Raw genomic sequence first — 26,241 nt, 5'->3', positions numbered from 1 at the left:
TAGCTTGTTCAAGTCTACTACATGTTAAAGATTAATATGAAGTAAAATCAATATTCATATTCATAAAATTAGTTCCCTAGATAGACCAGTTTTACTACCTACATAAATTTTCATCTAATAGAATTTTGTTGTTTACATGTTAACAGAGTAATTGTTTCCTTGAATTCTGTATGATCATGAGCCTCTAAATAGAAAGTTCAAGCACTTTATATTCTTGTCAAGTGAGATTAGATCACTGACTTCTTATTTTACAATCTGGATACTATAGGCTGAGACTGACAGGGAAGCAGGGGGAAACAAGGGTGTTTTTGATAAGCAAATCCGTTTAAAGATTCTCTCTCCTAATGTTCTTGACATAACTCTGGTTGATTTACCTGGCATAACAAAAGTTCCTGTGGGTGATCAACCCTTTGATATTGAAGCTCGCATCAGAACAATGATAATGTCATACATTAAGACTCCCAACTGTTTAATTCTTGCTGTGACACCAGCAAATTCAGACCTTGCCAACTCAGACACCCTTCAAATTGCTAGAAATTAGGCCTGGCAATTGGGTTGGGTTCGGGTTGATGGGTCAGAAAACAAAAACTCAACCCAGCCCATATAATATATGGGTTGACAGGTTGGTGGGTCACGGGTTGGTGGGTTGGAAACCTCAACCCAACCCAACCCATATAACCCGTTTAAGTATATGGGTTCGTGGTTTCACAAGTTAATGGGTCAATCCCAACCCATATAACCCGTTTAATAAATAAGCAACACATTTTAAAAAATGAGGTTTTTAAACATAACTTCTTAAAATGATTAAAGTAATTAACATAAAAAAAAGTTTTTCAAAAAAAATTCATAAAGTCAATAATATGCAAATAAAAATGAAAAATGAAAACATTCATTGAAAGTGGATGTGTTCGTCGTTGGTGACTCGTGAAAATAACGACATGTATTTTTTTCTTTTTCTAATTAATAAACCGCAAACGCAGATTAGCCAAATACGAATATAAAAGAAATACAATGATATGGAATATTACGAATACAAATGGAAATCAAATTTCATTAATAATTAAATATATTTTTTTTGAAATGTAATATATATATATATATATATATATATATATATATATATATATATATATATATATATATATATATATATATATATATATATATATATATACGGGTTGACGGGTTGACCCGCGAATCCAAACAGATAACCCAGTCCAACCCATGAAATAAACGGGTTGGTGGGTTGACGGGTTGGCGGGTCAAAAATCTCAACCCAAACCCGTCTATTTTCGGGTTGGGTCAGTGTCGGGTTACGGGTTGGGTCGAGAGTTGCCACCCCTACTGGAAATGCTGATCCAGATGGTGTTTGACTCCATGCTAATGTAACTTATGATATCATAATCATCTCTTTAGAATGATATTATCCTCTTTATTTTTACATGTATGTCATACAATTGGTGTGATAACAAAGGTGCAATATACATAAACCCAAGTTTTCATTTTTAGTCATTCCTTAATCCTATCTGTTGTCTGTTGTTATTCATTTCTGACATGTTGTATCCTATTCATTTTATTTAGTTGGACATCATGGATACAGGTACAGATGCCCGTAACTTTTTGCTTGGAAAAGTTATTCCCCTAAGACTTGGTTATGTGGGTGTTGTAAATGGTAGTCAATAGGTAATATTTTTTCTTCCTTCAACACTAAAAAACCAAACGTTATTATTATAGATGCACTTGTGGGGCTTTTCTTGTGTTAGTTAATCTCACAACTTATATACAATATTGTTAAATAGGATATTATGCTTAATCGAACAATTAAAGATGCACTTGTGGCTGAGGAGAAGTTCTTTTGCAGTCGTTCGGTATGACTACTTTTTTACTTTATTTATTTATTTATTTATATATAAATTAACAATTTAGCATTGATGAGATCTTTAGTTAATTTAACAATTTATAGTGCAGGTTTATAATGAGCTTGTTGATCGTTGTGGTGTGGCTCAACTAGCAAAGAAGTTGAACAAGGTATTGTGAGTGTTTGAAGAATCTTTTTTTTTACCCTTGAACAATGTGATATTTGTTAAAAGATACTATAACATAATATTTATTTGTTTCTTTTGATTTGTAGATTTTGGTGCAACATATCAAAACAGTGCTACCAGGGTTGAAGTCTCACATTAGTGCTACATTAGTTTCAGGGTAATTTAAGTACATGATTTATTTCAAGGGTAATAAAGAAGTTTGTCTACACTCTACACTATAGACACCATGTGGGACCCCCACATAGAAATAAAATAAAATATATTACTATTATGGGTTAAAAATAAAATCCATTAAAGAAATATATGAATAAATTGCTATTATGGTAAAAAAAAAAAGTAAAATAAAGTACTGTCACACCCCAAAACCGGAACGACTGAAACGTTCTGGGGTGGATGACGTCATGTCAAGTATCACAACATATGCAGTATAGTAATCAAAGTACAACAACAATTTCATTAATAGTAATAGTTTTACATAAGTTACATTTTATAGAGACATCAAAGTAATACATAAACTAGTATAGATGCAGCTCGGTTCTAGGCTGGCTTCACAAAAGCTCCCGGGTGTACCTGTCTGTTGCTGACCTAAGAATACAAGTTATTTTGAAAGCGAGTACCAGCATTTTTATAAAATGCTGGTGAATTCATAAGTATTTAGTGTCATTTGTGTAAGTAAGCATTTTATTCAAAATAACTTTATAAAAAGTAGTAGTTTAGAATCTACGGTGTATTAGCGCCCTTTCCAGAAAATCCTATATTTTCTAATTAAAAGCAGTCTTTTACCAAGACTTGACAGTGTTATGTTTTAAAGAGAAATTTTCCCTGAAATACTATCATTACCAAAATACGGTATTTGACTTTAAGGAAAATAGGAGAATATCACTAGTAAAAATACTAAGGGAAAATAACATATACCTCAGCAGAAATACTGCTGACTAAGGCAAAAGAAATCATAGACTCCAGGAGATTATCGAATGAATGATACGCATGGCTCAGTCTAACAAAAGGAAACACAGACCCCAGACGGTATCAAATGAACGATACAACTAGCAAGGTCTAAAACAAAGAAACAAGGACTCCAGACAGTGTCAAATGAACGACACAGCTAGCAAAGTCTAAAACAAGGAAATACAAACTCCCGACAGTGTCAAATGGACGACACAACTAGCAAAGTCTAAAACAAAGAAATATAGACTCCAGACAGTGTCAAATGGACGACACAACTAGCAAATTCTAAAACCAAGGGTGAATGTGAACTCGTATGTAACCATGCTGATCGACGATAGAGTATCCAATGACCCTCCAGGTCATGCGTAGAGGTAGTGGCATTATGTCACCCATGGGCCTTACCGGCGCGGACTGTAGCTAGTAGTCAGGGTGTGGGAGTGTCAGTCCCATATACATCTATACACATGATGTTCGCTCTCCTTCCCGAAGACTCTGGTTACACGGCGTTGGCGCAATGCAACGTCGTAGAGGGAAATAGTGTGTCACATTCTAAAGTAAAAGAGAGAGGTATGGATAGATATAGAGATAGAGACAGAGACAGAGACAGAGATAGAGATAGAGATAGAGATAGAGATAGAGATAGAGATAGGGATAGAGATAGAAATAAGGATAGAGATAGAGATAGAGATAGAGATAGAGATAGAGATAGGGATAGAGATAGAGATAGAGTTAGAGATAGAGATAGAGTTAGAGATAGAGATAGAGATAGATTTATAGATAGAGATAGAGATAGAGTTAGAGATAGAGATAGAGTCTCCTAACTATTCCTATAATAGTTACTAGGGTTCCAGAAACATGAATAATAAAGGGAGGCCTTTACTACCCAAGGCGATGCACTGGCTGAGTGAGAGAGAGAGAGAGAGAGAGAGAGGAAGCTGTTATGTCCATATATGTATACATGATATATAACTAATGTTTATATGACCTTCGGATGGATAACCGAAACCCACCATACCACATCCTAACGAGGAAAAGGAAATAGGGAGAAGTAGCCTTCCTAAGTCTTTTAAACATTATTTATATAACTATACAAATACAGTCATGCATTTAACGAAGTAAAAGTATAGAAGAAAACTTTGATGAAAAACTTTGGAAAACTTTTACACATAAGAAATTTACGACTTGATGTCAGTTTGTAAAACAAGCTTTGAAAACCGTTCATAAACACGTTCTATAATTTGATAACACAATATAAGTAAAGAAAACCTTTGTTTAAAACATTGCCGTAACTGGTTTAGAGGTAAAACATACAGCACGAGAGACAATTTGAGAAAGATTTAAACAAGTAAGACGTTTTGGAAAACCATCTATAGTATTATACTTGGTAAAACAACTGAAAGTGTGCTAAATCCTTGTGCATGCGGGTTATTAATCACATATGATTGATATGATAACTAGCATGTTTTAACTTGTATTCTCCCCCATAAAAGCATGTAAAAACATTTAAAAGGTTAATTCAGGGGCATGAACTCACCTATTGTAAGTGGATCGGGCGGAGGTGCCGGTTGGGTGCTCGATGTCAAGTGAAGACTTGAACACACTTAGTGACCTATTAACATATGGTGACATATGTTTACATACAATTAGTAATTATAATACTAATTAAACACGTAAACACATCCTAATGTGCGGAAAACACTTTGGTCAAGTGCTAGGAGGCTATTGGGTTGCAAATAAGGGAGTGTATGGCCTAGTTAGTGAGTTTACTCTTCAAGAGTAAACTCTTTATAGAGTTTATGGCCCTAAGACCATATCCCCATGAGTTTATGACCGTAAACTCATGGGTGGTGTGCTCTTGGATGATTTAAGGTCTTATCTCACTAGTGGAATTAAGCTAGGCTCAAATCTAGGGCTTATGAATGGTTTAAGGCCTCAAATAGACCATTCATGGGAGTTTACGGTAGTAAACATAGATTTTACGACCGTAAACTCTTACTAGCCCCTTCCTTTTGTGTTTTGATTGTTCATACTTGTTTCTAGTCAATTATACAAGTCATAAGGGGTATTAGGGGCATCATATGACCGTTTTATGGAGTTTACGGCCCATGGACCAATCCTAGGGGGGGTTTACGGTCGTAAACTCCTAGGTCCTTGGTTTAGTTGATGTTTAAAGCCCATACTTCATTTGTGGTTGATTCTAGACATTTTCCCAGGCCATAGGAGGTGTTTGAGGGCAATTCTAACACCTTAAAAGGTGTTCACGGCCCTTGAAGAGGGGTTTATGGTCCAAGAGTGTTCTTGGGCCATAAACTCATGTTTACTCTCCATATAATAAGGTTTTGGTGTTCTAATCTCGTACATGCAAGTCTACAAGTCATATATAAGCCCTAGGAGTGATTTGGAAAGGTTTTGGGGCTTCAAAACCCCACATAGGGGTGTTTACAGTCCAAGAGTGTTCTTGGGCCGTAAACACATGATTTGGCCCCTATTGGATGTCTTAAACACGAATTTGCATGTTAAATGAGCTAAACAACAAGTTAGGGTAGACCACTTACTAGTTTGGGGCTCGAAATGGGCGGTTTTTGGATCGAAAGCAACTTGTAGAGAGAGAGAGAGTGTGTGTAGAGAGAGAGAGTGAAAAGTCTCAAATGGAGTCCACTCACACTTATATAGGGGTTTGAGTTTGTGGCTCAGTGGAAATCTACCCAATACTGACGTTAAACGGGGCTTTTGGTCGCACCCGATTAAATGGTCGTATTTTTGACTTGGTTGTAACTAAAACTTTTCAAAGAATTATTGAGGATGTTTCTAACTTGTTTCAACCCTTCTGAAGTCATAATAAGTCCCAATTTAATTAACCTAGTCCAAAAGGTTAACGGTGTCACAACTGGCACTTTTGCTAAGAGTTTCTATTCTCATGAAACCACCAACTATAGTAGGGCTTGTAATTTAAGTGAATGCTATACCCTTTCCTCGTTCAAATACCTCTTATAGGTTCAACTAGGGGTTGGAAACCGTAGGAATTCCGGTTCAAGTTCCTTATGAACTAAAATTCTCCTATTGAGCATAATGGACCAATAAGTCTTCAACTTGACCACTTTAGGCCATGATGGGCCACAAAGGGATTTAATTACCCCTAATGGACCCTAAACCCATTTCTTTTACCATTTTGGGCCGTGAGTCTCCTTAAGAGCCCAATGGGCCGAAAATTTATTTTGGGCCTCATAAATTCGGCCAAGACCAACAATGGGAAAAAACACCTCATCCTCATTTACCTTAGCCCAATCTCGGCCCAAGATCATTCCAAAAACAAAAAAAAAAAAGAAGAAATGAGTTATCCTAACCTTGCCACCTCAATATTGCATGGTGGTCATCCATGCATAATAACCACCATACAACAAGGTAGGCTCATGTATCTAGGCAAGGAAATCATTTCTTTCTCTCCCTCCTTCAAACTCACGGCCATATGGCCTCTCTACCTCCAAATTTCATTCTAAAACCCAACATTTTCTCTCATCATTCCTCTTAAACACTCTCAAGAAAAAACCACCCTTCCTTCCCCTCAATTTTTCGAGATTTTAAGAATTTCAAGAAGGTTTTCCCACCTAGGTCATCATCTTTGGTAAGTTTTCATTAGATCTATGATTTCACTCCTTGATCTACTCAAAAATCTCCTCTTACACCATACTTTCGTGAATCATACTCTTATAGCACCATAGAGCTCGAAAACCATCTCCATAACACATCTAGGGTCGAGATCTCTTCACTTCTCCATCAAAACCGACTTCCAAACCCCAAGGTGAGCTTCATACCCCCTATTTTCTGTTTTTATGAGTTTTGTGGGGGGGGGGGGGAATACAAGTGAAAGTGTAGATCTATATGTGTTTATATGCCTTGTATGATTTCCATGCTTATATGTATGCTTTTATGTGTTTTAATGTTGGATCTAGCCTTAAAACCCATCAAAACCGTGAAATATCTTGTGTTAAATGATTTTAGCTTCAAATATATTTCTAAACACAAAGTGTTTCAAGAAAAATGGCTAAGTGGTTTAGTAATAATTTTCTTTGGGTCAAAAACACAAATTTTGGGCCTAAAATGTGAAAAATACAAAAATAAGGGCCCAAATTGACATTTCACAGATTCTGATGGATGAAGTGTGCCAAAACAGTTTCCATAAAACTATTTCTGGAATTACACTTAATTAGAGGACTAAAAACATGAATTTCAAGCTTAATGGGCTAAAAATGAAAATTTCGGCCCAATAAGGCCCATTATGCGAATTTTTCTGTTTTGGAGGGCCAAAACTGTAACTTTCTGTAAAACAGTGGACTATAAGTGTTCCAATTCCTTTTCAAAGGTTTAAAATGCTTTTTAAATTTAAAAAGGACCAAAGTTGCAAAAATTTTTCTATCTGGGCCAAAATTGTCAAATTTGCGAAAAGAAGGGATTAAAACCAAGAAAACTGCATTTTCAGGATCTTAAGCTGTTTTCTATGGAAAATATGCTGGAAAATGATTATTTCAATAATTTTTGGTGTTAAAATGTCAAGAAAATTGATTTAAATACCAAACCGGAAAATATTTTAAATAAAGGGTTGAAAAGGTAAATTTTACAAAAGAGGAGGGGCTGAAAACAGAAAATTTCCAAGACTAATTCTATACATGCAATATGATCAAATAATGGTACTACTACTATCGACAAAATACAATACACTACAATACCAAAAGTCGTTGTCAAACGAATTGGTTCGGTCTCGAACCAATGAAAATCCGAAACCACAAATACAACGATACTATGATACTACAATACTATGATTCATACAAATAACGATTCGGAATACATTATACATGTGCACAGACGTCTACGCACTATCTTTGGGCCCCACAAGTGTAAAATCTTGTTCGTTGAGCCTAGCTAGCCCGACGACCTGATCTTAAGGCCCAAAGACTTCATCTTACGAAGTGTTGGGTTTTACTAACCCGACACAACGTAACCGGACTTTCAACGGCTGTAGACTACTGGTCCCCAAGGGTCCTTTAGTGTCGCTAGTAAAGTCTGCCTTTTTTTGCGAGGCGGGTCTGGGACCCCTCGTACCTTTTTATCCCCAACCGGCTAATGGAGTCGTCGAGGCCTTCGTGTCCTCCTTCTCTTCGGGTGTGGGACAACAGGACGGTTGGATAGCATGACTAGTACGGACGACGCCTTCGGGATCGTTGGTATTGCTATAGACTAGTCGTTTGTGTAACGCGTGTCTGTGGCGGATAGTCATGCTCATCAATGATCCAATGTCGTCTGGAATAACAACTTCATGCGTTGCAATGGTTTCAAGTAATTTCATGGAATTCAAGGAATTAGGAAGACATCGGGTTTTCCTAGGGTTTTCAATACATACAAATTCAGAATACATACGATTTCAATAAACAATATTTTACAAGTATAGAAAACAAACAGACATACTTATGGATCTTCACACCTTTTTGACTATACTATTTTCAGAAAATATCGGATTTTCTGGTGGTTTTTCAAACGATACGAACATTGTTTTTCTTCAAATACCGCTTATGAACTCACCAACATTTCATATGTTGACGTTTTTCAAAATACTTGTATTCTCAGGTAACAGATTAAGTGAAGGATGAATTGTACTCTATGACGTTTCGCTGTTGCTTAATTAGTATCGAACAATTACTTTTGAGAATGTAATATTTAAACAATGTATTTCATGTAAACGCTACTGGTTGTATTATATTAATGCATGGTGACGAATGTTGTTATGTTTCATATATTCAATGTTATGGTATTCAATTGAGTCACGATAGCCCTCGGACGTTTCCGCCGTCTGGTTCGGGGGTGTGACAGGTTGGTATCAGAGCTTTGTTTATAGTGAACTAGCATGTCGAGCCACACATTGATATGCAACTATAAACCAAAAGAGGGACTAACATAACTCTGAACAAAACAAATAAATAAAACACCCTTGCTTGCATTAGGAATAGGAACCTAACACTGAACCAAACAAGATAATGCTAGTATCTCGGTTAATTCAGGACTGTTCTTAGTTGTATCAAGGAGCGGATGTAGCCTGATCAACTACATTCCCTCCAAGGTACAACCATCACATGTCGTGAAGAGATCGTGATAACTAGGAACCTAAAATCATACCCCTTAATCTCCAAGAGGAGAACCTCAACTGAATCTATGCAATAGTCGTAGAGCTATAGGAGTAATTGGTATGCTATTTGTTTCTAGTATTCATAACCCATCGTGCAATACGCTATAGACGAGTATCATTAGCCAAGGAATAGTCGGGTGGCTCGACCCAGAGGAAGAACCCTAGGAGGGACACAAAGTAGAACTCGCAGGTGAACCCGCTGAGTCAATAGTGGACCTCGTAGAGGAAGAGCCGGAGGGCAATGACGATGACGACACGGATGTAGAATCCAATGACATCAATCCTCCATGTAAATTCAGGGCACCGACTTATAGTGTGGGCCCCGGTGACCCCATGCCCCCTCGGGCACCCGATATTTGGGGATAAAGTCACCAGTAAGGAATACGACCACACCACGGTAAGAGCTGAGGTCTCTTTAATTTTAGCCACAGAGGACCAGCTGACCAGGCCCTCCCAGTCGTGGTGTGACGCACTCGAGGTATCGATAACCGAGCTCAGGACACCCCAAATCGAACGAAACAAATGTGAGTTGCTATTAAGAGGGATGAGAGGCAAACAAGGGAAGTGAATGGAGACTCTCGAGCGAGACAGTTAGTTTGGGAGGAACGCCTACGAGATACCGAGCAACAAGTAGCTCGTCTCCGAAGTGCATCCACTTCATCAGCATCACCACCAGACACTTCTCACCACGACTAGGATCAACCTTTTCTAATTTCCCCTACTATCCGACATGACTCTCTTTCGTGTGCTAAGATGGTACATACCCCTGAAACGATTATGTGTTATATTTATTTCATATTGCTGCAACGACTCAATTATATGCACAAGCGAACCCTCGGAACCACTAGATACTTAAGGATCACGAAACTAAAACAACCCATATAATCTAAGGATAGACATAACAATCGTTCCAGATCTGTGATCATCTGTTACTGCAAATACATCATAGGGATGTAGATGGAGGCAGTAAGAAGTATACGACAAGATGCGAAAATTTATAGAGTACAATCAGGAATGACGATCATTACTTACGATCTGGGTTATCAATGTGCATTAGGAAAATGCCACCCCGCAAGAATAACAAGCGCAACCGCGAGACACCACTCCTGCAGATGGACCCTGCTACATTTCAAGCTGCTGTAATGGCAGCAGTAACCGCTGCCATGGCACAGATCAATGCAAACAACCCAAATGGAGGCAGGAATAGCACTGACAACTCCAGCCAAAGGAACAAACATGGAAACCAACAAGTGACAACCTGTCAAGGAACTCCAAACCCCAAACTTAAGAGCAGGAAGCTGAGGTCTGAAGGTAAGAGAAAGGGACAACACACTCAAGGGTTCTCAAGGGAGCAACGTGTTGTTCATGCGACCACGACCCCTATTACACCAGCAACCAGGAGACCCTATGCTGGAAACCTTCCAAAATGCAACCAGTGCAAATTCCATCATAATGGAGCCTGCAGGGAGATGCGTTGCAACAAATGCAACCGAAAGAATCACATCGCCAAATTCTGTAGAACTTATCCATGCCAGAATCGTCAGCCAAATGAAAATGACAACAATCGCAACAACCCTAACAACAACACCAATGATGAAACCAGTCGCACTTGCTATAGGTGTGGAGGAACTGGTCACATCAGGCGCAATTGCCCTAGGGATAACAATCAAGGAGCAAAAGGATCAGAAATGGTCCTGACCTTGGGTCAAGGCGAAGCAATCCAAAACCCAACGGTTGTTACTGGTACGTTCCCACTTGACAACTCTTTCGCTTACCTCTTATTCAATGGTAAATCCGAGTGAAGTTTTGGTTAGTAACAACTTCAAACACTTACTAAAACAACATCCCCAAAGCTAAGCTAAGCCTTTTCAATGGACATGGCCAAAGGGGAAAAATGATTTAATCTAGGTTACTCATGTGGAGTACGCCTTAACACTAAACGACCATTCATTACAAATAGATTTCATGCCAGTAAATATTAGGAGTTTAATGTGATAATCGTCATGGCTGGGTAAGCCCCCACTGTGCTGATGCTATGTGCCGCGAGAAGGCCGTTTGCCTTCACCTTCCTAATCACGAAAACTCTAATAATCCATGGTGATAAACCTAGCGCAAATCCTCTTCCTATCTCGTGCATCAAGGCACAGAAGAGCCTGCACCAGAAAAACTCTGTTTTTTTTTCTCACTCATGTTGTGGACAAGATCAAAGAAGAGGTAGGCATACAGAGTATTCCAGGAGCTTGTGATTTTTCCCAAATGTGTTTCCTAAGGAACTTTCGGGAATACCCCAGAGAGACGGGTTGAATTTCGAATCAACCTCATATCGATAACCACATCAATTGCCAATTCACCCTATAGGTTGACTCCCGCCAAAAACTCACAAGTTATCCTGTCAACTGAGTAGAATTGTTGCGCAAGGGATTCATTAGACCAAGCTTCTCATCCTAGAGAACTCCGGTCTTGTTTTTCAAGAAGACAGATCCTTCCGAAGCTCCAGGAAGCTCGTTACTTCTTTAAAATAGATCTAAGAATCGGTTATCATCAACTCTGAGTCCGAGAAGGCGACATTCCAAATCTGCATTCCGAACTCGTCGCGACCATTTCAAATTCATTGTGATACCCTTCAGTCTAACGAATGCTCCCAAGGTATTCATGAACCTTACGAACCGAGTTTTCCCAACCATTCCTAGTCGTCCTTTTCATTATTTTCATCAATAACATACTCATCTACTCTCGAGGCAAGAACAAAACGCTACCCTCATCTACGACCCGCCTAGAAAGCATCAAGGCTGGGAATGTCGCGATGAAAGCACTACATGGATGGATACAACTCTCGAAGTCGAAAGACGAAACTTTTTTTAGAGTTGAATTGGGCATTATCTGAGTGATCGTCGATAGATTAACCCAATCTGCCCATTTCCTGCCAAGACAAAAATCAAACAAGATGGGAGAATTAGCTTGGATCTATATCCAGGAGATCGTGAGACTCCATGAAATATCGGTATCTACTATCTTAGATCGAGATAACAGATTTTCTTCAAGACTATGGCAGTCACTTCAGAGGGCTATGGGAACATCACTAGACATAAGCGTTGCTTACCACCTTCAAACCAATCGCCAAAGTGAACGAACCATTTGACCACTCAAATTCATACTACAAGTCTAGGTGTGTGAGTTCAACAAGTCAGGGGATACCCGGTTTCCTTTGACAAAATTCTCATACAATAACAACTACCGCACGAGCATCAAGAATGCTCCTTTCGAAAACTCATTATAGTCATAAATGTATATCACTTGGTGGTACTCTCATGAGACCGGAAACCACTAACGAAACTAACAAAAGAAGATAATCCAAATCAAAGCTGGATCTCCAGCATCGCGAGACCGACAGAAGAACTATTCTGAAAAGCGGCGTAAGCCAGTAGGATGTCAAGTCGGGGATCGCGTTTTATCAAAAGAATCTCCTTGGAAAGGAATGATTCGTTTTAGGACACGAGAAAACTAAACCCACGCTACATCGGACTATTCGAGCTTCTTGCTTGGATTGAAGACATATAGACTGTAGCTGCCTGTGGAGCTCAGCAAAGTCAACCCTGTGTTCTGTGTCTTGAATCTGAAAAATGCCTATCAGGAAAAACTCTTATCATTCCTTTATAAGGGATCGAAATAAACAAGAATCTCATGTTCGTCAAAGAACTAGTCGAGGTGTTCGAGATAGGGAAGTAGAGCATACAAAGCAAAACCACATTTTCATTGTGAAGGCTCTGTGGAACACTAAGCGTGGACCGAAATTCGCATGAGAAGCGTGAAGATCAAATGAAGTACCTATCCTCTCATTCATGATCATACCATTCGAAAGAATTTCGGGACGAAATTCCCTCTAACGGGGGGATGATGTCACAACTGGCACTTTTGCTAAGAGTTTCTATTCTCATGAAACCACCAACTATAGTAGGGCTTGTAATTTAAGTGAATGCTATACCCTTTCCTCGTTCAAATACCTCTTATAGGTTCAACTAGGGGTTGGAAACCGTAGGAATTCCGGTTCAAGTTCCTTATGAACTAAAATTCTCCTATTGAGCATAATGGACCAATAAGTCTTCAACTTGACCACTTTAGGCCATGATGGGCCACAAAGGGATTTAATTACCCCTAATGGACCCTAAACCCATTTCTTTTACCATTTTGGGCCGTGAGTCTCCTTAAGAGCCCAATGGGCCGAAAATTTATTTTGGGCCTCATAAATTCGGCCAAGACCAACAATGGGCAAAAACACCTCATCCTCATTTACCTTAGCCCAATCTCGGCCCAAGATCATTCCAAAAACAAAAAAAAAAAAAAGAAGAAATGAGTTATCCTAACCTTGCCACCTCAATATTGCATGGTGGTCATCCATGCATAATAACCACCATACAACAAGGTAGGCTCATGTATCTAGGCAAGGAAATCATTTCTTTCTCTCCCTCCTTCAAACTCACGGCCATATGGCCTCTCTACCTCCAAATTTCATTCTAAAACCCAACATTTTCTCTCATCATTCCTCTTAAACACTCTCAAGAAAAAACCACCCTTCCTTCCCCTCAATTTTTCGAGATTTTAAGAATTTCAAGAAGGTTTTCCCACCTAGGTCATCATCTTTGGTAAGTTTTCATTAGATCTATGATTTCACTCCTTGATCTACTCAAAAATCTCCTCTTACACCATACTTTCGTGAATCATACTCTTATAGCACCATAGAGCTCGAAAACCATCTCCATAACACATCTAGGGTCGAGATCTCTTCACTTCTCCATCAAAACCGACTTCCAAACCCCAAGGTGAGCTTCATACCCCCTATTTTCTGTTTTTATGAGTTTTGTGGGGGGGGGGGGGGGGAATACAAGTGAAAGTGTAGATCTATATGTGTTTATATGCCTTGTATGATTTCCATGCTTATATGTATGCTTTTATGTGTTTTAATGTTGGATCTAGCCTTAAAACCCATCAAAACCGTGAAATATCTTGTGTTAAATGATTTTAGCTTCAAATATATTTCTAAACACAAAGTGTTTCAAGAAAAATGGCTAAGTGGTTTAGTAATAATTTTCTTTGGGTCAAAAACACAAATTTTGGGCCTAAAATGTGAAAAATACAAAAATAAGGGCCCAAATTGACATTTCACAGATTCTGATGGATGAAGTGTGCCAAAACAGTTTCCATAAAACTATTTCTGGAATTACACTTAATTAGAGGACTAAAAACATGAATTTCAAGCTTAATGGGCTAAAAATGAAAATTTCGGCCCAATAAGGCCCATTATGCGAATTTTTCTGTTTTGGAGGGCCAAAACTGTAACTTTCTGTAAAACAGTGGACTATAAGTGTTCCAATTCCTTTTCAAAGGTTTAAAATGCTTTTTAAATTTAAAAAGGACCAAAGTTGCAAAAATTTTTCTATCTGGGCCAAAATTGTCAAATTTGCGAAAAGAAGGGATTAAAACCAAGAAAACTGCATTTTCAGGATCTTAAGCTGTTTTCTATGGAAAATATGCTGGAAAATGATTATTTCAATAATTTTTGGTGTTAAAATGTCAAGAAAATTGATTTAAATACCAAACCGGAAAATATTTTAAATAAAGGGTTGAAAAGGTAAATTTTACAAAAGAGGAGGGGCTGAAAACAGAAAATTTCCAAGACTAATTCTATACATGCAATATGATCAAATAATGGTACTACTACTATCGACAAAATACAATACACTACAATACCAAAAGTCGTTGTCAAACGAATTGGTTCGGTCTCGAACCAATGAAAATCCGAAACCACAAATACAACGATACTATGATACTACAATACTATGATTCATACAAATAACGATTCGGAATACATTATACATGTGCACAGACGTCTACGCACTATCTTTGGGCCCCACAAGTGTAAAATCTTGTTCGTTGAGCCTAGCTAGCCCGACGACCTGATCTTAAGGCCCAAAGACTTCATCTTACGAAGTGTTGGGTTTTACTAACCCGACACAACGTAACCGGACTTTCAACGGCTGTAGACTACTGGTCCCCAAGGGTCCTTTAGTGTCGCTAGTAAAGTCTGCCTTTTTTTGCGAGGCGGGTCTGGGACCCCTCGTACCTTTTTATCCCCAACCGGCTAATGGAGTCGTCGAGGCCTTCGTGTCCTCCTTCTCTTCGGGTGTGGGACAACAGGACGGTTGGATAGCATGACTAGTACGGACGACGCCTTCGGGATCGTTGGTATTGCTATAGACTAGTCGTTTGTGTAACGCGTGTCTGTGGCGGATAGTCATGCTCATCAATGATCCAATGTCGTCTGGAATAACAACTTCATGCGTTGCAATGGTTTCAAGTAATTTCATGGAATTCAAGGAATTAGGAAGACATCGGGTTTTCCTAGGGTTTTCAATACATACAAATTCAGAATACATACGATTTCAATAAACAATATTTTACAAGTATAGAAAACAAACAGACATACTTATGGATCTTCACACCTTTTTGACTATACTATTTTCAGAAAATATCGGATTTTCTGGTGGTTTTTCAAACGATACGAACATTGTTTTTCTTCAAATACCGCTTATGAACTCACCAACATTTCATATGTTGACGTTTTTCAAAATACTTGTATTCTCAGGTAACAGATTAAGTGAAGGATGAATTGTACTCTATGACGTTTCGCTGTTGCTTAATTAGTATCGAACAATTACTTTTGAGAATGTAATATTTAAACAATGTATTTCATGTAAACGCTACTGGTTGTATTATATTAATGCATGGTGACGAATGTTGTTATGTTTCATATATTCAATGTTATGGTATTCAATTGAGTCACGATAGCCCTCGGACGTTTCCGCCGTCTGGTTCGGGGGTGTGACAGGTTGGTATCAGAGCTTTGTTTATAGTGAACTAGCATGTCGAGCCACACATTGATATGCAACTATAAACCAAAAGAGGGACTAACATAACTCTGAACAAAACAAATAAATAAAACACCCTTGCTTGCATTAGGAATAGGAACCTAACACTGAACCAAACAAGATAATGCTAGTATCTCGGTTAATTCAGGACTGTTCTTAGTTGTATCAAGGAGCGGATGTAGCCTGATCAACTACATTCCCTCCAAGGTGCAACCATCACATGTCGTGAAGAGATCGTGATAACTAGGAACCTAAAATCATACCCCTTAATCTCCAAGAGGAGAACCTCAACTGAATCTATGCAATAGTCGTAGAGCTATAGGAGTAATTGGTATGCTATTTGTTTCTAGTATTCATAACCCATCGTGCAATACGCTATAGACGAGTATCATTAGCCAAGGAATAGTCGGGTGGCTCGACCCAGAGGAAGAACCCTAGGAGGGACACAAAGTAGAACTCGCAGGTGAACCCGCTGAGTCAATAGTGGACCTCGTAGAGGAAGAGCCGGAGGGCAATGACGATGACGACACGGATGTAGAATCCAATGACATCAATCCTCCATGTAAATTCAGGGCACCGACTTATAGTGTGGGCCCCGGTGACCCCATGCCCCCTCGGGCACCCGATATTTGGGGATAAAGTCACCAGTAAGGAATACGACCACACCACGGTAAGAGCTGAGGTCTCTTTAATTTTAGCCACAGAGGACCAGCTGACCAGGCCCTCCCAGTCGTGGTGTGACGCACTCGAGGTATCGATAACCGAGCTCAGGACACCCCAAATCGAACGAAACAAATGTGAGTTGCTATTAAGAGGGATGAGAGGCAAACAAGGGAAGTGAATGGAGACTCTCGAGCGAGACAGTTAGTTTGGGAGGAACGCCTACGAGATACCGAGCAACAAGTAGCTCGTCTCCGAAGTGCATCCACTTCATCAGCATCACCACCAGACACTTCTCACCACGACTAGGATCAACCTTTTCTAATTTCCCCTACTATCCGACATGACTCTCTTTCGTGTGCTAAGATGGTACATACCCCTGAAACGATTATGTGTTATATTTATTTCATATTGCTGCAACGACTCAATTATATGCACAAGCGAACCCTCGGAACCACTAGATACTTAAGGATCACGAAACTAAAACAACCCATATAATCTAAGGATAGACATAACAATCGTTCCAGATCTGTGATCATCTGTTACTGCAAATACATCATAGGGATGTAGATGGAGGCAGTAAGAAGTATACGACAAGATGCGAAAATTTATAGAGTACAATCAGGAATGACGATCATTACTTACGATCTGGGTTATCAATGTGCATTAGGAAAATGCCACCCCGCAAGAATAACAAGCGCAACCGCGAGACACCACTCCTGCAGATGGACCCTGCTACATTTCAAGCTGCTGTAATGGCAGCAGTAACCGCTGCCATGGCACAGATCAATGCAAACAACCCAAATGGAGGCAGGAATAGCACTGACAACTCCAGCCAAAGGAACAAACATGGAAACCAACAAGTGACAACCTGTCAAGGAACTCCAAACCACAAACTTAAGAGCAGGAAGCTGAGGTCTGAAGGTAAGAGAAAGGGACAACACACTCAAGGGTTCTCAAGGGAGCAACGTGTTGTTCATGCGACCACGACCCCTATTACACCAGCAACCAGGAGACCCTATGCTGGAAACCTTCCAAAATGCAACCAGTGCAAATTCCATCATAATGGAGCCTGCAGGGAGATGCGTTGCAACAAATGCAACCGAAAGAATCACATCGCCAAATTCTGTAGAACTTATCCAGGCCAGAATCGTCAGCCAAATGAAAATGACAACAATCGCAACAACCCTAACAACAACACCAATGATGAAACCAGTCGCACTTGCTATAGGTGTGGAGGAACTGGTCACATCAGGCGCAATTGCCCTAGGGATAACAATCAAGGAGCAAAAGGATCAGAAATGGTCCTGACCTTGGGTCAAGGCGAAGCAATCCAAAACCCAACGGTTGTTACTGGTACGTTCCCACTTGACAACTCTTTCGCTTACCTCTTATTCAATGGTAAATCCGAGTGAAGTTTTGGTTAGTAACAACTTCAAACACTTACTAAAACAACATCCCCAAAGCTAAGCTAAGCCTTTTCAATGGACATGGCCAAAGGGGAAAAATGATTTAATCTAGGTTACTCATGTGGAGTACGCCTTAACACTAAACGACCATTCATTACAAATAGATTTCATGCCAGTAAATATTAGGAGTTTAATGTGATAATCGTCATGGCTGGGTAAGCCCCCACTGTGCTGATGCTATGTGCCGCGAGAAGGCCGTTTGCCTTCACCTTCCTAATCACGAAAACTCTAATAATCCATGGTGATAAACCTAGCGCAAATCCTCTTCCTATCTCGTGCATCAAGGCACAGAAGAGCCTGCACCAGAAAAACTCTGTTTTTTTTTCTCACTCATGTTGTGGACAAGATCAAAGAAGAGGTAGGCATACAGAGTATTCCAGGAGCTTGTGATTTTTCCCAAATGTGTTTCCTAAGGAACTTTCGGGAATACCCCAGAGAGACGGGTTGAATTTCGAATCAACCTCATATCGATAACCACATCAATTGCCAATTCACCCTATAGGTTGACTCCCGCCAAAAACTCACAAGTTATCCTGTCAACTGAGTAGAATTGTTGCGCAAGGGATTCATTAGACCAAGCTTCTCATCCTAGAGAACTCCGGTCTTGTTTTTCAAGAAGACAGATCCTTCCGAAGCTCCAGGAAGCTCGTTACTTCTTTAAAATAGATCTAAGAATCGGTTATCATCAACTCTGAGTCCGAGAAGGCGACATTCCAAATCTGCATTCCGAACTCGTCGCGACCATTTCAAATTCATTGTGATACCCTTCAGTCTAACGAATGCTCCCAAGGTATTCATGAACCTTACGAACCGAGTTTTCCCAACCATTCCTAGTCGTCCTTTTCATTATTTTCATCAATAACATACTCATCTACTCTCGAGGCAAGAACAAAACGCTACCCTCATCTACGACCCGCCTAGAAAGCATCAAGGCTGGGAATGTCGCGATGAAAGCACTACATGGATGGATACAACTCTCGAAGTCGAAAGACGAAACTTTTTTTAGAGTTGAATTGGGCATTATCTGAGTGATCGTCGATAGATTAACCCAATCTGCCCATTTCCTGCCAAGACAAAAATCAAACAAGATGGGAGAATTAGCTTGGATCTATATCCAGGAGATCGTGAGACTCCATGAAATATCGGTATCTACTATCTTAGATCGAGATAACAGATTTTCTTCAAGACTATGGCAGTCACTTCAGAGGGCTATGGGAACATCACTAGACATAAGCGTTGCTTACCACCTTCAAACCAATCGCCAAAGTGAACGAACCATTTGACCACTCAAATTCATACTACAAGTCTAGGTGTGTGAGTTCAACAAGTCAGGGGATACCCGGTTTCCTTTGACAAAATTCTCATACAATAACAACTACCGCACGAGCATCAAGAATGCTCCTTTCGAAAACTCATTATAGTCATAAATGTATATCACTTGGTGGTACTCTCATGAGACCGGAAACCACTAACGAAACTAACAAAAGAAGATAATCCAAATCAAAGCTGGATCTCCAGCATCGCGAGACCGACAGAAGAACTATTCTGAAAAGCGGCGTAAGCCAGTAGGATGTCAAGTCGGGGATCGCGTTTTATCAAAAGAATCTCCTTGGAAAGGAATGATTCGTTTTAGGACACGAGAAAACTAAACCCACGCTACATCGGACTATTCGAGCTTCTTGCTTGGATTGAAGACATATAGACTGTAGCTGCCTGTGGAGCTCAGCAAAGTCAACCCTGTGTTCTGTGTCTTGAATCTGAAAAATGCCTATCAGGAAAAACTCTTATCATTCCTTTATAAGGGATCGAAATAAACAAGAATCTCATGTTCGTCAAAGAACTAGTCGAGGTGTTCGAGATAGGGAAGTAGAGCATACAAAGCAAAACCACATTTTCATTGTGAAGGCTCTGTGGAACACTAAGCGTGGACCGAAATTCGCATGAGAAGCGTGAAGATCAAATGAAGTACCTATCCTCTCATTCATGATCATACCATTCGAAAGAATTTCGGGACGAAATTCCCTCTAACGGGGGGATGATGTCACAACTGGCACTTTTGCTAAGAGTTTCTATTCTCATGAAACCACCAACTATAGTAGGGCTTGTAATTTAAGTGAATGCTATACCCTTTCCTCGTTCAAATACCTCTTATAGGTTCAACTAGGGGTTGGAAACCGTAGGAATTCCGGTTCAAGTTCCTTATGAACTAAAATTCTCCTATTGAGCATAATGGACCAATAAGTCTTCAACTTGACCACTTTAGGCCATGATGGGCCACAAAGGGATTTAATTACCCCTAATGGACCCTAAACCCATTTCTTTTACCATTTTGGGCCGTGAGTCTCCTTAAGAGCCCAATGGGCCGAAAATTTATTTTGGGCCTCATAAATTCGGCCAAGACCAACAATGGGCAAAAACACCTCATCCTCATTTACCTTAGCCCAATCTCGGCCCAATATCATTCCAAAAACAAAAAAAAAAAAGAAGAAATGAGTTATCCTAACCTTGCCACCTCAATATTGCATGGTGGTCATCCATGCATAATAACCACCATACAACAAGGTAGGCTCATGTATCTAGGCAAGGAAATCATTTCTTTCTCTCCCTCCTTCAAACTCACGGCCATATGGCCTCTCTACCTCCAAATTTCATTCTAAAACCCAACATTTTCTCTCATCATTCCTCTTAAACACTCTCAAGAAAAAACCACCCTTCCTTCCCCTCAATTTTTCGAGATTTTAAGAATTTCAAGAAGGTTTTCCCACCTAGGTCATCATCTTTGGTAAGTTTTCATTAGATCTATGATTTCACTCCTTGATCTACTCAAAAATCTCCTCTTACACCATACTTTCGTGAATCATACTCTTATAGCACCATAGAGCTCGAAAACCATCTCCATAACACATCTAGGGTCGAGATCTCTTCACTTCTCCATCAAAACCGACTTCCAAACCCCAAGGTGAGCTTCATACCCCCTATTTTCTGTTTTTATGAGTTTTGTGGGGGGGGGGGGGGGGAATACAAGTGAAAGTGTAGATCTATATGTGTTTATATGCCTTGTATGATTTCCATGCTTATATGTATGCTTTTATGTGTTTTAATGTTGGATCTAGCCTTAAAACCCATCAAAACCGTGAAATATCTTGTGTTAAATGATTTTAGCTTCAAATATATTTCTAAACACAAAGTGTTTCAAGAAAAATGGCTAAGTGGTTTAGTAATAATTTTCTTTGGGTCAAAAACACAAATTTTGGGCCTAAAATGTGAAAAATACAAAAATAAGGGCCCAAATTGACATTTCACAGATTCTGATGGATGAAGTGTGCCAAAACAGTTTCCATAAAACTATTTCTGGAATTACACTTAATTAGAGGACTAAAAACATGAATTTCAAGCTTAATGGGCTAAAAATGAAAATTTCGGCCCAATAAGGCCCATTATGCGAATTTTTCTGTTTTGGAGGGCCAAAACTGTAACTTTCTGTAAAACAGTGGACTATAAGTGTTCCAATTCCTTTTCAAAGGTTTAAAATGCTTTTTAAATTTAAAAAGGACCAAAGTTGCAAAAATTTTTCTATCTGGGCCAAAATTGTCAAATTTGCGAAAAGAAGGGATTAAAACCAAGAAAACTGCATTTTCAGGATCTTAAGCTGTTTTCTATGGAAAATATGCTGGAAAATGATTATTTCAATAATTTTTGGTGTTAAAATGTCAAGAAAATTGATTTAAATACCAAACCGGAAAATATTTTAAATAAAGGGTTGAAAAGGTAAATTTTACAAAAGAGGAGGGGCTGAAAACAGAAAATTTCCAAGACTAATTCTATACATGCAATATGATCAAATAATGGTACTACTACTATCGACAAAATACAATACACTACAATACCAAAAGTCGTTGTCAAACGAATTGGTTCGGTCTCGAACCAATGAAAATCCGAAACCACAAATACAACGATACTATGATACTACAATACTATGATTCATACAAATAACGATTCGGAATACATTATACATGTGCACAGACGTCTACGCACTATCTTTGGGCCCCACAAGTGTAAAATCTTGTTCGTTGAGCCTAGCTAGCCCGACGACCTGATCTTAAGGCCCAAAGACTTCATCTTACGAAGTGTTGGGTTTTACCAACCCGACACAACGTAACCGGACTTTCAACGGCTGTAGACTACTGGTCCCCAAGGGTCCTTTAGTGTCGCTAGTAAAGTCTGCCTTTTTTTGCGAGGCGGGTCTGGGACCCCTCGTACCTTTTTATCCCCAACCGGCTAATGGAGTCGTCGAGGCCTTCGTGTCCTCCTTCTCTTCGGGTGTGGGACAACAGGACGGTTGGATAGCATGACTAGTACGGACGACGCCTTCGGGATCGTTGGTATTGCTATAGACTAGTCGTTTGTGTAACGCGTGTCTGTGGCGGATAGTCATGCTCATCAATGATCCAATGTCGTCTGGAATAACAACTTCATGCGTTGCAATGGTTTCAAGTAATTTCATGGAATTCAAGGAATTAGGAAGACATCGGGTTTTCCTAGGGTTTTCAATACATACAAATTCAGAATACATACGATTTCAATAAACAATATTTTACAAGTATAGAAAACAAACAGACATACTTATGGATCTTCACACCTTTTTGACTATACTATTTTCAGAAAATATCGGATTTTCTGGTGGTTTTTCAAACGATACGAACATTGTTTTTCTTCAAATACCGCTTATGAACTCACCAACATTTCATATGTTGACGTTTTTCAAAATACTTGTACTCTCAGGTAACAGATTAAGTGAAGGATGAATTGTACTCTATGACGTTTCGCTGTTGCTTAATTAGTATCGAACAATTACTTTTGAGAATGTAATATTTAAACAATGTATTTCATGTAAACGCTACTGGTTGTATTATATTAATGCATGGTGACGAATGCTGTTATGTTTTATATATTCAATGTTATGGTATTCAATTGAGTCACGATAGCCCCCGGACGTTTCCACCGTCTGGTTCGGGGGTGTGACAAACGGACAATTAATAAAGCGGGTTTTATTAACGGAAGATGAGGTTAAAAATGATGGAATAAATTTCGGGTTGGTTGACAACCAGATCATTTGCTGGACGATGTTGACTCAGAAATTAGAAAAACCGGGGTAGAGAGGGCACAGAAAGGATCTTATTTATTTCAAACACTCCTCACTAGCAATGCACTTGTTGCATTTGGTTCTGACCTAAAAGTTGTATATGTTGGTAATGATGCCCCTACTCTTTGTTAAACCTCTTGCAAGATCAGTGTCAAATACAATATTTAAGGGTTAGAAACAAGAATCAATTTTCATGATGTTTCTTGATTGTTTTCTACATGGAATTATACAAAAATAGCATAAGCGGCCTAATAGTCTAGCTGGATTAGCTCGATCATCTTCTTGGTTTGATATGAATGAGATATAATGGAAACCCGTAAGATATTTACTTTTATAAAAAAGAAGCTTATTGAGTTTATCTTTTTTCATTCCCCTTTTCTGTTTTAGTAAAAAGTTTATCTTTTTTTTAGGTCGGGGCTTGCAGATCCTCTTTTAGGCTCACCTAGAGTTCCAGGAGCTTTAAAGAGAAGCTTTTTACCTCAATTAACTATTTACAACTGGAGATGCAATCATTTCTCAAATCCTCTTCTTACAGCAACTTCAGCTACAATGGTGAAGTTTATTTTGATTTATGTATTTTTCTTTTTGTTTTTCATTTTCAGCTGGTAGCAATCTTCATAATCCAATTACTCAATGGAAGCAATCAACCAACATGGAGGAGCAAATAGTAAGTGTATTCTTAAAAATTTTGTTTATGAAACATAAGAAATGAAATAAAAAAGAAGCTTATTGAGTTTTTTCTATATTTTGTTAGAGGCTACTCCAAAATAAGTTTTGAAGCTAATGGGAATTCAAGGGCTTACTCTATTACACTTAAAGAGTCATCTCCAGGTATATATATATATATATATATATATATATATATATATATATATATAGTATATATGACATGTATACATACTCCTGAAATTTCCTATATTTGGCTGAAAACATGCAGACAAATTAATTTGACATATTAGTGCCTTGCAGCCTCTCAAAGTTCCTGCATTCAGGTTATTCTTTTAGAAAGGAAATTATCAAAGGAGAATTTAGTCATGACTTTCTTTTAATGTTGTACATGTTTTGTTTTCTATAATAATATTATGCAATATTAGCAATGTGTTACATTTACTTACTATTGGAATGATTATCTGTATTTGACATATTAGTACAATGAATTATCTTTATTGTTTGTGGTATTTTATTTTGTATTATGAGACTTTTAATATGTTATTTAATTTGAAAAGTAGTAAATCTATCAAAAATATATAATTTTAAAAACATTTAAAATTATGACATGAAAAAATGCGTGTCATCTTCCTTTATGAGAGGGGCTTCCTTGATATGCATTGCGTGAGATAAACACGCGCGTCGTAAGGTTACGACACGCAAATGTGTGTCGTCTTTCTTTATGACAGGGTCTTCCTTAGTACGCATTGCATGTTATAACTGTGCGTCGTAAATGCGTGTCATAAATGTGCGTCGTAAATAGACGACGCGCAAAAGCGTGTCATCTCTCGTTATGACAGAGCCTTCCTTGACACACATTTGCGTGCGGTCTGAGCGTTTTACGACACGCATTGCGCGTCGTAAAAGGCTGTTTTCTGGTAGTGACCATTATCTTGTTACATAGTTTTCATTCACAACAATATATATATATATATATATATATATATATATATATATATATATATATATATATATATAATTGGTGGTGGTAGTGGTATAATTATAAAGTGATATAATTTTATATATTTGTTTAAATCAATGATTATAATTTTATATAATTAAAAAAATCTCTTAATTAATAATTTATTTAAAATAAATGATTTATAATTTTGAGTTTTGACTATTAAAATTTAATTAATTTTATAATCATATTTTCCACGAATTATAAATCGGTTAAACAATGTGTCAATTGTCTGGAACTAAACAGTTAAAAACTGATAAACACTTGTATAGGTGCCAACCAAACCTCTTAAATATTTTGCCTTTTGAGAGCATGCAAAACCATGGAATGTATACATGTTTGGATTGTAGATTTCCACAACACCCGATGCGTATTAATTTCAATAATTTAAAGGTAGTTTGTACTTCAACACTTGTAACATACCTAGTGGTCTGTCATCATTTTCTTGAATTGTTGTTTTCATGATGTTCATTTTTTGATTTTATGATATAAAAGCATAGTATATCTCGTGTGTACTAGTGTTCGAGAGACGTAAATAAACCAGCATCCACGTAGGGTTTCGTGGTTAATTGATGTATGCAACGCCTACGACCTTTATTTATGTATTAATAACTTTTTTTAATAGATTATAAATCTAATCGTAAACTATAACCTCCGAAAACAAATTAACTTCGTTAAAGTAAGGGTGACAATTTACGATGCAAAAAAACATTAGACACAAATTAATGGATTTTGATCAGATATTTCAACTCATTTAATTAAACCGGTTGAGATGACATGACATATAAATTAAACATATAAAATTAGGATCAAAACTTTCATCACAAAAATGACCAATTTATTTATATACAACTTTTTGTAATATTTTAATTAAACTAGACATGTCCAAATACCAAAATCAAGGATGAATTTTTTTTATAATGTGAAACAACTAATTAGTCAAGACATATTTTCTGTTTTTATTTTTTTTATTAGTATCTCATTCTACACAATCTACCTCATCCACTTCCGCTTCATAACGTTTGTCTGCCTGCCAAACTAGTTCTCATTCTCGTATTTCATGTAGGGGTGAGCAAAAACCGAACCGCAAACCAAAAAAACCGCATAAACTGAAACCGAAAAACCGAAACCGAAATGAAAACCGATGGTGCGGTTTTTAGTTTTGCAAAAACCGAAAATACTTGGTGCGGTGCGGTTTTTAGTCTCGCA

At 38.3% G+C, this 26,241-nt stretch overlaps 1 pseudogene; it reads left to right on the top strand.

The window, feature by feature from the left end:
- Nucleotides 1-36: 36 nt before the first annotated feature.
- Nucleotides 37-24,031, top strand: LOC111882992 (dynamin-related protein 3B-like; annotated as a pseudogene).
- Nucleotides 24,032-26,241: the final 2,210 nt, after the last annotated feature.

The sequence above is a fragment of the Lactuca sativa genome, chromosome 6 (assembly GCF_002870075.4).
Source record: "Lactuca sativa cultivar Salinas chromosome 6, Lsat_Salinas_v11, whole genome shotgun sequence".
Taxonomy (NCBI): Eukaryota; Viridiplantae; Streptophyta; class Magnoliopsida; order Asterales; family Asteraceae; genus Lactuca; species Lactuca sativa.
Note: the sequence above shows the minus strand (reverse complement) of the source record. Positions and strands in the feature narration are given on the sequence as shown.